Raw genomic sequence first — 8,553 nt, 5'->3', positions numbered from 1 at the left:
GGCGGGCACGATAACTCAAAAACTAATGACCCAATCGATTCCAAATTTTTACACATTTCTCTGTGAGTGTATAGCTATTGTATGAACTAGGATAAAGCCAATCGGTGAAGATCTTCCTTATTTTTTAACTTGGTTTTTGGTCAAAAATCGGCGAATATTTTTTCAAAGGTCCGCCATTTTGTTAATTTTAGAGCGAAGTCAATAATCCTAGTTCATACGAGAGCCAGACATGTACTCTTTCTAACACCGTTGGAATTTTCGGATTCCGATGTTCCAGTGAGGAGTTACCATGCCCGCCATCAAAAATAAGGACTTTTCTTTAATCACAAAAAACAACAACAAGACAACAACAAACATTTTCTGTAAATTATTTTTCTTCCTTTTTAAATCTTCAAATATACAAACCTTAACAAGCATTGGTATTCATTTACCAGCCCATTTAAAATCTTAAAAATAAAAAAATTGAGAATGGATGATTAAATTGATAATTAGGTAAAATAGTGCCTTTGTGCCAATAGTCGGCATGTCGTATTTTAGTTAAACAAAAATTATTTAGTAGTGTTGGCGGTTTATTTGGGACACCATTTGTATTTTGATTTTGCTAAATAGTCAGGCTGAATCCCAGTTTGTTGTTTTTATAAAAAACAACTATTTATTAGTGGGGAATGTATGGCATTGTTTGCCGAGGGGTAAGTTGTAAACTGGTTTATTGCTGTCGTTGTGTGCATTTGTCGCGATGTGTCAACACACAACAGTGGGAAAGGTGTGGTATTGTTTGTAAATGCCTTGTTAACCTCGAAGTGAGGCTCTAGCGAAATTCTCATGCAGTTAATGTCATTGGGCAGCTAAGTACTTCGCTTTGTTACAAGAGACATTTGGGCATGAAAGGTTTTTTGTATAGAAGCAATGGCTTTTGGGGAGAATATCCCAACAAAAAACTAAGGGAACTGATGAGGATCAGTGGCGTGATCCGAAACTATAGTCTTCCCTGCCTTACCCCTCGGCAAACAATGCCATACATTCCCCACTAATAAATAGTTGGTTTTTACAAAAACAACAAACTGGGATTCAGCCTGACTATTTTGCAAAACCAAAAATTATTTATTTGACTAATTTTCTGCTATTTTCATTACTAAATTATTATTATCGGACGTTTCCATTAGTGTTGTATTGAACAAGTTTTTAAAATATTTCTATTTATTAACAATTATAAAACATGGTGCCGACTTCGGGAACCAATTTTTATCCAATTCTCGGCATGGCAAAATAACGCATTTCTGAAGTTAACAGAATTTAAGAATTTTTAAAACCATGTCTTCCATTATGTAAAACCTCTCAAAACTGACTTTTTTTATAAATGAATCAAAATTGGAAAAAATGTAAGTGCAGAAAATGCGTTTTAAGTTTTTTACATAGAGCAGAGGAAATTCTATAGTGTCTCAATCAGACTGTGTGTAAGAGATATTCACATTTTTTTTAAACAACATGAAGTCTATTATGTCGAACAATCGTCCATCATTAGCTCGAAAATAATTTTTTTGAGTTATGCCTGTCTTGCAGCAAATGAGCGATATGTTTGTAACAGGCAAAAGGCATCCAGATAGACCCATGGTTCCTTTTGAGAATATGAATAAAATCACTTTCTGAGTCGATTTATGGAATATAATCAGTTTTGGATGAAATTTGGTACAACATACTTATTTGGCCCAAGGACGAACCCTATTGAAATTGGGAATAATCGGTTCATGTTTAAATTTAGCTCCCATATATATTTTCGTCCGATTTAATGCAAATGGTGCACCATATATAACAACAACCTATATATATAACAACAGAATCCCGTGGTAAGTACAGTTAAATAGTGTAAGAAAATATGTAACGCGTGCGTGACAAAATTAACATATGTTTCTATACAGACTCTAATATGAGAATTTTTTTGATAATGCTGTTATGTGAGGATCTTGAGATGGCAAACTCAAATAAAACATAGTAAAAATTGTTTTCTCCAAAAAATTAAATGACAATATAATCCTGAATAACCCCCTATAGCTGTAAAAAAATCCGCAATTTTATCTCCAGCCAATTCGCAGAAATTTCATATCGAAACTGATATCCAATTTTTAAAGGGAAAATTTTGTAGCGCGTGCGTACACTAAATTTTGCTTAACATCTCCGAAATTTACAAACATATACATAGCAGGTATTGTAAAAGGCGTAAAACTATTTAAAAAATTGAAAAAGAAATTTCGGAAACAATTTTTTCTTAACTAAACAAACGATATTTCGCACGCCGTAACATTGCGTGATATGTCTTTCGATTTACACGAAATTTGGTATATCGCACGGAATTGAGTCCAGAATGATGTGCGTTAAGTTTTATGAAAATCGGTTCAGATTTAGATATATCTCTCATATATATTTTCGTCCGATTTCATGTAAATTGTGCACTAAAGACCCAATGTTTGTCCGATTGGCACAAAATTTTGTACAAAATAGGGGAGACTGGGGCACCTTCGGCAATCGCGTATTCGATATGAAGCTCTCTCCGTACATCACTAGTTTCGATACATAGGTATCGAATATAGAAATAAATAACTGACCCAGAGTTTTAAATTTCTAGCTAATAAGCTTATTTAGATACATAGGTTTTTGTATTTTTATAGATGTTTCTGTAATATTTCAATTCCATTTCGTAAGTATTTCGTGTATAAAACTTTATAAATTTTTAAGACAATAATATTAAAAAGTGATTAACTACGATGTGTATTATTATAGAAATATTCAAAAATATAATGTTTTTACAAAACTGATCGAAAAAAATGAAAAAAAATATAAAAAATACATTCGGGGTACATTCGGCATTTTAAAGCGGGGCACATTCGTCCATATACAGATTGTTTTTGAGTTTGTCTTTAAATCTAATCATTTAATATGGTTCGAAATTGCATATATAAGATCAAACGTGCTTATATTGACGAAAATGCGATAGAAAATCCCTATTTCTGATGATGTGTGCGACCTTGAGATGTAAACGTCCGCCGCTAGAAAATAAAGCCATATAATTCAAGCATTGTGTGGCGTATTAAAACCAAATAGAGCCTTTAGAGGATCAGAATTTCAACCAGACTGATAGCGATGACAATTACCCGGCTATGACTATGGTGCCGAATGTGCCCCATCAAATGCCGAAGCTACCCCGGGTTGGGGCACATTCGTCGAATTTGACTTTTTTTACAAAACTGTAAAATTTTTCAACTAATACTATTTTTTTATATCTTTTTGGTACTATTTTTTATAATTAAGTGTCAGAGGACAATAATCATCCATAAAGTTGTTATATATGTTGAATAAGTACTGAGATATATATATATATATATATATACATAAATATAAAAAAAAGTAGAATTAAAAAATCAAATATGACTTAGTTCACGTAGTCATGTAGTTGAAAAAATTGACTATTAAATTCTTAAGGTTCGAGACCCTACTTTTCAAATTACCACTGAGCATTTATATAACCGAAACCAAGAATTGGATCGATGCTGAACATGTTTTTCGAGCGTTTTTAAAGTCCCCTAAGAACTAACTTTTGTGAGAATAAAAATGTCAAATAACTATGTAAATGATACAATTGTAGACCAATACATTTTGGAACAGATCCTGCATACCAATTTAACTGTTTTTTATTTCATTGCAGATGTGATATCTATCTTCTGTTTTTTTTGAACTATAGCATATAATATTAAAAGATTAAGAGAATAACACTTGTTCGTTTGTCCGGATTTATTTTAATGGAACATAAAACGTTTATTGATTTAATTCATATTACGAAAACATAAAATAATAAAGAAATGTTCGATGTGAAACATAAAATAATTTAAAAACTAAATGAAATGGAATGCGCGTATGCGCTACGACGTCTAGGCAACAACTGCTCGCCAATCCGGGCTGCTGCTACGTCTTCTTCTTCTTCTCTTCGTTAAAAATTAATTCGATTTTGCATAGTTGCAAATTATCGTACTCTTACAGTCGGCCATCCTGTCGATCAATCGTCCTCGATTGAAACTTCTTCTTTGAATCCGCTTTCACTATTGTCGTCATCGTTGGGTGGTAGGGTACACCATTGTTTAATTTATCAGATGCGTGAATTGATTTATAATGACGTTGTTTTCGGTTAGCACCTGGTAAATCTTCAATAACATATCGATCGTTTTCTAAAACGTGCGTTATTATAAAAGGACCTTTATATAGGGGCTCTAACTTTCTAGACTGCCCAGTAGCAGTTGGTTCGTTTTCTATTAACCAGATCACCTTCCTTATATCGTGTTGGGCTCGCATGACGTTTATCGTACCGTTGTTTCTCGACTTGTCGTTGCTGGTTAATTCGATTAGCTGATTCGTCTCGTATTTCCTGCATGCGCTCTTCATCAAATGTTTCGCTGTGGTGTAACGCTAATACTAATTTGTTCTGTAGTATATCTCTAGGTTGATACGCGAATAATAATTCTTGTGGTGTACGGCCAGTAGTTTTGTTTTTCATTGTATTTATTGACCATTGGATCCGTCGTATTTGTTCGTCCCATCGTCTATCTTCCTTCACCGTTGGGAGAAGCATTCCAAGTATTGTACGGTTTGTTCTTTCGGCGTGACCATTCGCTCTAGGTGTTCTTACTGCGTTAAGAATATGTTTAATATTATTGTCTTGACAAAACCGATTGAAATCTTTGGAGGTGAAAGACGTTCCTCGGTCCGTTATGATGCGTGTTGGGAATCCAAAGTATTCACTGATTTCTTTTAAAATGTTTATTACGTACTTGGTTGCTGTACTCCTTACTGCCCTTACTATTGTAAATTTTGTAAATGCGTCCACGATGACCAATATATGTTCGTTTTGTTTAGAACTTTTAGGAAACGGCCCTAAGTGATCCATATGCACAGTATGGAATGGGATCGGGGTTATGTTGTTAAAATGGTACTCTCCTTCGCGTTTTCCGCCAACGTGTTTGTTGTATGCGCACTCGATACATGACTTAATATACGACTTAACAAAGTTTCGCATTCGAGGAAACCAGAAGTGTTGAGTTAGCCCTTGTATCGTTTTTTCAAGTCCTAAATGACCAGCATTATCATGTTGTTCTTGAACTACCTTCCAGCGTATTGCTTTAGGAACTACCCACAAAAGTTTATTGTTTATTTTCCGGAACAATCGTCCATTTTCAATGATATATTCGATGCATAACGTTTTTTCTTTGGCGATAACTCCGTCGACTATTTCCCTTATTTTCTCATCCTGAAGTTGCATTGAGAATAACCAATCTTCTTCACTTACAGTGGTTTTTGATATACGCATCGATGCTGTTTCGGTTTCATTCGGTTTCTCATATGGTGCTCGGCTTAGAGCGTCAACGTGTTCTATTTTTGATGATGCTCGGTGTTCTATTTTGACGTCAAAGTCCTGTATTCGTAGCCACCATCTCGCAATTCGGGGTATTAATTCCTTCTTCTGCATGGTCGTTTTTAATGCACTACAATCAGTAATTACCGTTATTTCTTTGCCGTAGATATAATATTTAAACCGTTCCAACGTTTCGACAACTGCCAATGTTTCAAGTTCGTAACTATGATAGTTTTTCTCCTCATCGGCCGTTGATCTGCTGTAAAAAGCTACAGGTTTCCACACATCGGTTTCCTTCTGCATCAATATTCCGGCAATACCTATGGAGCTTGCGTCCGTATGGATCTGGTGTTCACTATTCATGTTGTACGCTACCAAAATCGGGTTGGATGTCAAATACGTTTTTAATTCGTGGAATGTCGCTTCCTGCTTCTCACCCCAATAAAACGAACAATCCTTCCTCAATAATACACGTAGAGGTTCTGAGATGACTGCGTATGCGGGAACGAATTTACGAAAATAACTGGTCAATCCAAGAAATTGTCTTACGGCTGTTATATTTGTGGGGGTTGGAAATTCAAGAATTGCTGCCGTTTTCGCCTTCCCTGGGCTTAGACCGTCGGAGTGTAGCTTATGACCAAGAAATTCTATAGATTCGTTTAGGAATGTGCATTTTTGGAAATTCAGCGTTAAATTTAGTTCTCGTAAGACTGAAAATACTCTCCGCAATTTGTCCAACATTTCGCCAATACTATTACTTCCCACAACGATATCGTCCATATAGTGGAATACATCTCCGTCCCGAGCTCTCTCGCGGATTAGTGCCATTAAACGCTGAAACACTGCCGGCGCGTTCTTAAGTCCAAAAGGCATCCGTTTAAATTCGTACAACCCGTCTGGTGTCACAAATGCAGTATACATTTTACTATTATCGTCCATCGGAACCTGGTAATATCCGCTGTTCAAGTCTAGGACCGTGTAGTATTTGAATTGGTTTATCTCTTGCAGTCGTTCTTCGATATTTGGAGTTGGAAATATCTCCTTTACTACGTGCTGGTTTAATTTTCGATAATCGACGCATAATCTATCCTGACCGTTTTTCTTTTTTACAAGTACAATTGGGCTGGCATACGTGGACGTAGATTTTGTTATAATATCGTTCGCTAAAAGTTCATTTATCATCGTTTTTACTATTTCTTTTTTCGGTTCGGGTATTCGGTATGGCCTGGATACAATAGGTTCCTTTGTCGTCAATTCTATTTTCATTTTTAGTTCGTTCGTTAATCCGATTTCGCTTATGTCTCTTCCCATAACATTTCTATACTCGTTTATCAGTTCACACAACATAATCCGGATACCTTCGTCGTTTACTCCGCAATTGATTTCAGATAAGGCAATCGGTTTTCGTTCCGTTTTCCGTGTCGTGAATACGTTGACGTTTTCCAATCGTTGCTCCTTATCATTTACTATCAACTGTATTTCATTGTTCGTAAAAATGTCTTTTCCAAGAATTAAGTCCGGGGTAAAAATATGATCATCCGCAACGTAAAGTTCTGCCGTAATTTCAATATCATCAATCGTAAGTTTTGTTGTCAAGACTTCTTCGATTACACACGTTCCACCACAAACTCCACTGATACGTAATTTGCATTTTCTAATGTCGACTCCTAGCTTATACGCCACTGTTTTATGGATCATGCTGCATTCACTACCGGTATCAATCAAGGCATCGTATGTAAAACCATTTATAGTAACAGGTTTATTGTTGAGTACTTTACGTACGCTGTAAGTTTTTGTTTCTGTGCGTCCACAATGTGTCGGTGAATCTTTAGGATGAACTTTGTGACAATCTCGGCATCGTTCTCTTCGCGGTGGTTTTGGGCATTGACTGGAAATATGTCCTGGTTCGGAACAATTGTAGCACATTACCTTTGGGTCCGCTTTCTTACGCCTATCGACATCCTCCTTGGTGTACGGATCGCGTTTCCCTGTTGAAGACATTAGATTTGACCTGTTGCTACAATTAGCGATGCTCGCTAAATATTGTCCTGATGCTTCACGTAACCCTCGCATTGTTCGAAACCGTATTGGTGCAATTGCTTGCTGTAGCTCACGATGCTTCAATCCGTCACGAGTATATTTCACTGCCGCTGTTTCACTGATACCATACCGTCTTCCCAGTGCGCTCATTCGAAAACAGTATTCGCTGATGGATTCGTCTTGCCGTCGTACGGTTGATGTCATTTTAAAATGAATATCTGCTTCATCCGCGTTTGTGCTGAATTCCTCCATTAAGGCGTTTGCTAACTCATTCCACGTTCCGAAAAATTCTGGAGTCGAATCAAGCCATAACTTTGCCGGGCCTTTTAACTTCCTATACACCGCGAGTAGCAAAAGAGTTTCTTCACACTCGTAGGCTTGTGCTGCTTTATCTACTCTATCGATGAATTGTTCTACGCCGAATGTTGAATCTTTTGTTGGATCGTACTCCGGTAATATTTCCGCCATTTCTTGTACACTGTACGTTCTCTGGATGGGCTCGTAACTCGGTTTCTGGGTAAGAGCTGATTCATTCACCTTGGTTTCGTTGCTTTCGTTTGCAGGTAAATCGACGATGGGTGTTGTTACTTGACGTTGTTGTTGTATGATTGACATCACATTTTCCATCATATCTTTTAAAGTATTAATTTGGGATTGTATTGACACTTCCTCCTCTACGCCATCAATATCTTCACACTCGACCTCATCGCTACCTAAAGCTCTAGATAACCGTTCGACCAGTTCACTTTTCTTTCCCATCGTGTCTAATTTTCTTTCGCGAAGTAACCGTTTTAATGTATCAACTTTTAATGACGTTATTTTAGGCATGTTGTTTTGTTTTGATCTCTTTTTAATTGTCACTCCGTTTACTAGTCGTTTATCCTTTTTCGTTTTCCGTCCGTTTTTATTAGTTTAAGTTCGATAATTATCGTTTTTTTTTATTTCGTTTCGTTCCTATGTATTTTCCATTTGAGTCGTTTTTCTATCGTTTCAAGTTACGTTTGAGTTGTTGCACTTCATATCACATTCTCTGTTGTTCGTTATTTCATTGTTAGTACGTTATCCTCTCTTTCCTTTTATATTCTTCCAAATCGTTATACCGTTACTTTGCATTCCTC

This window comes from Musca vetustissima, unplaced genomic scaffold (assembly GCF_032173495.1).
Source record: "Musca vetustissima isolate MV318-11 ecotype Yass unplaced genomic scaffold, APGP_CSIRO_Mvet_v1 utg32687, whole genome shotgun sequence".
In the NCBI taxonomy this organism is placed as follows: Eukaryota; Metazoa; Arthropoda; class Insecta; order Diptera; family Muscidae; genus Musca; species Musca vetustissima.
The sequence above is the reverse complement of the archived record's forward strand: the minus strand, read 5'-3'. Positions refer to the sequence as shown.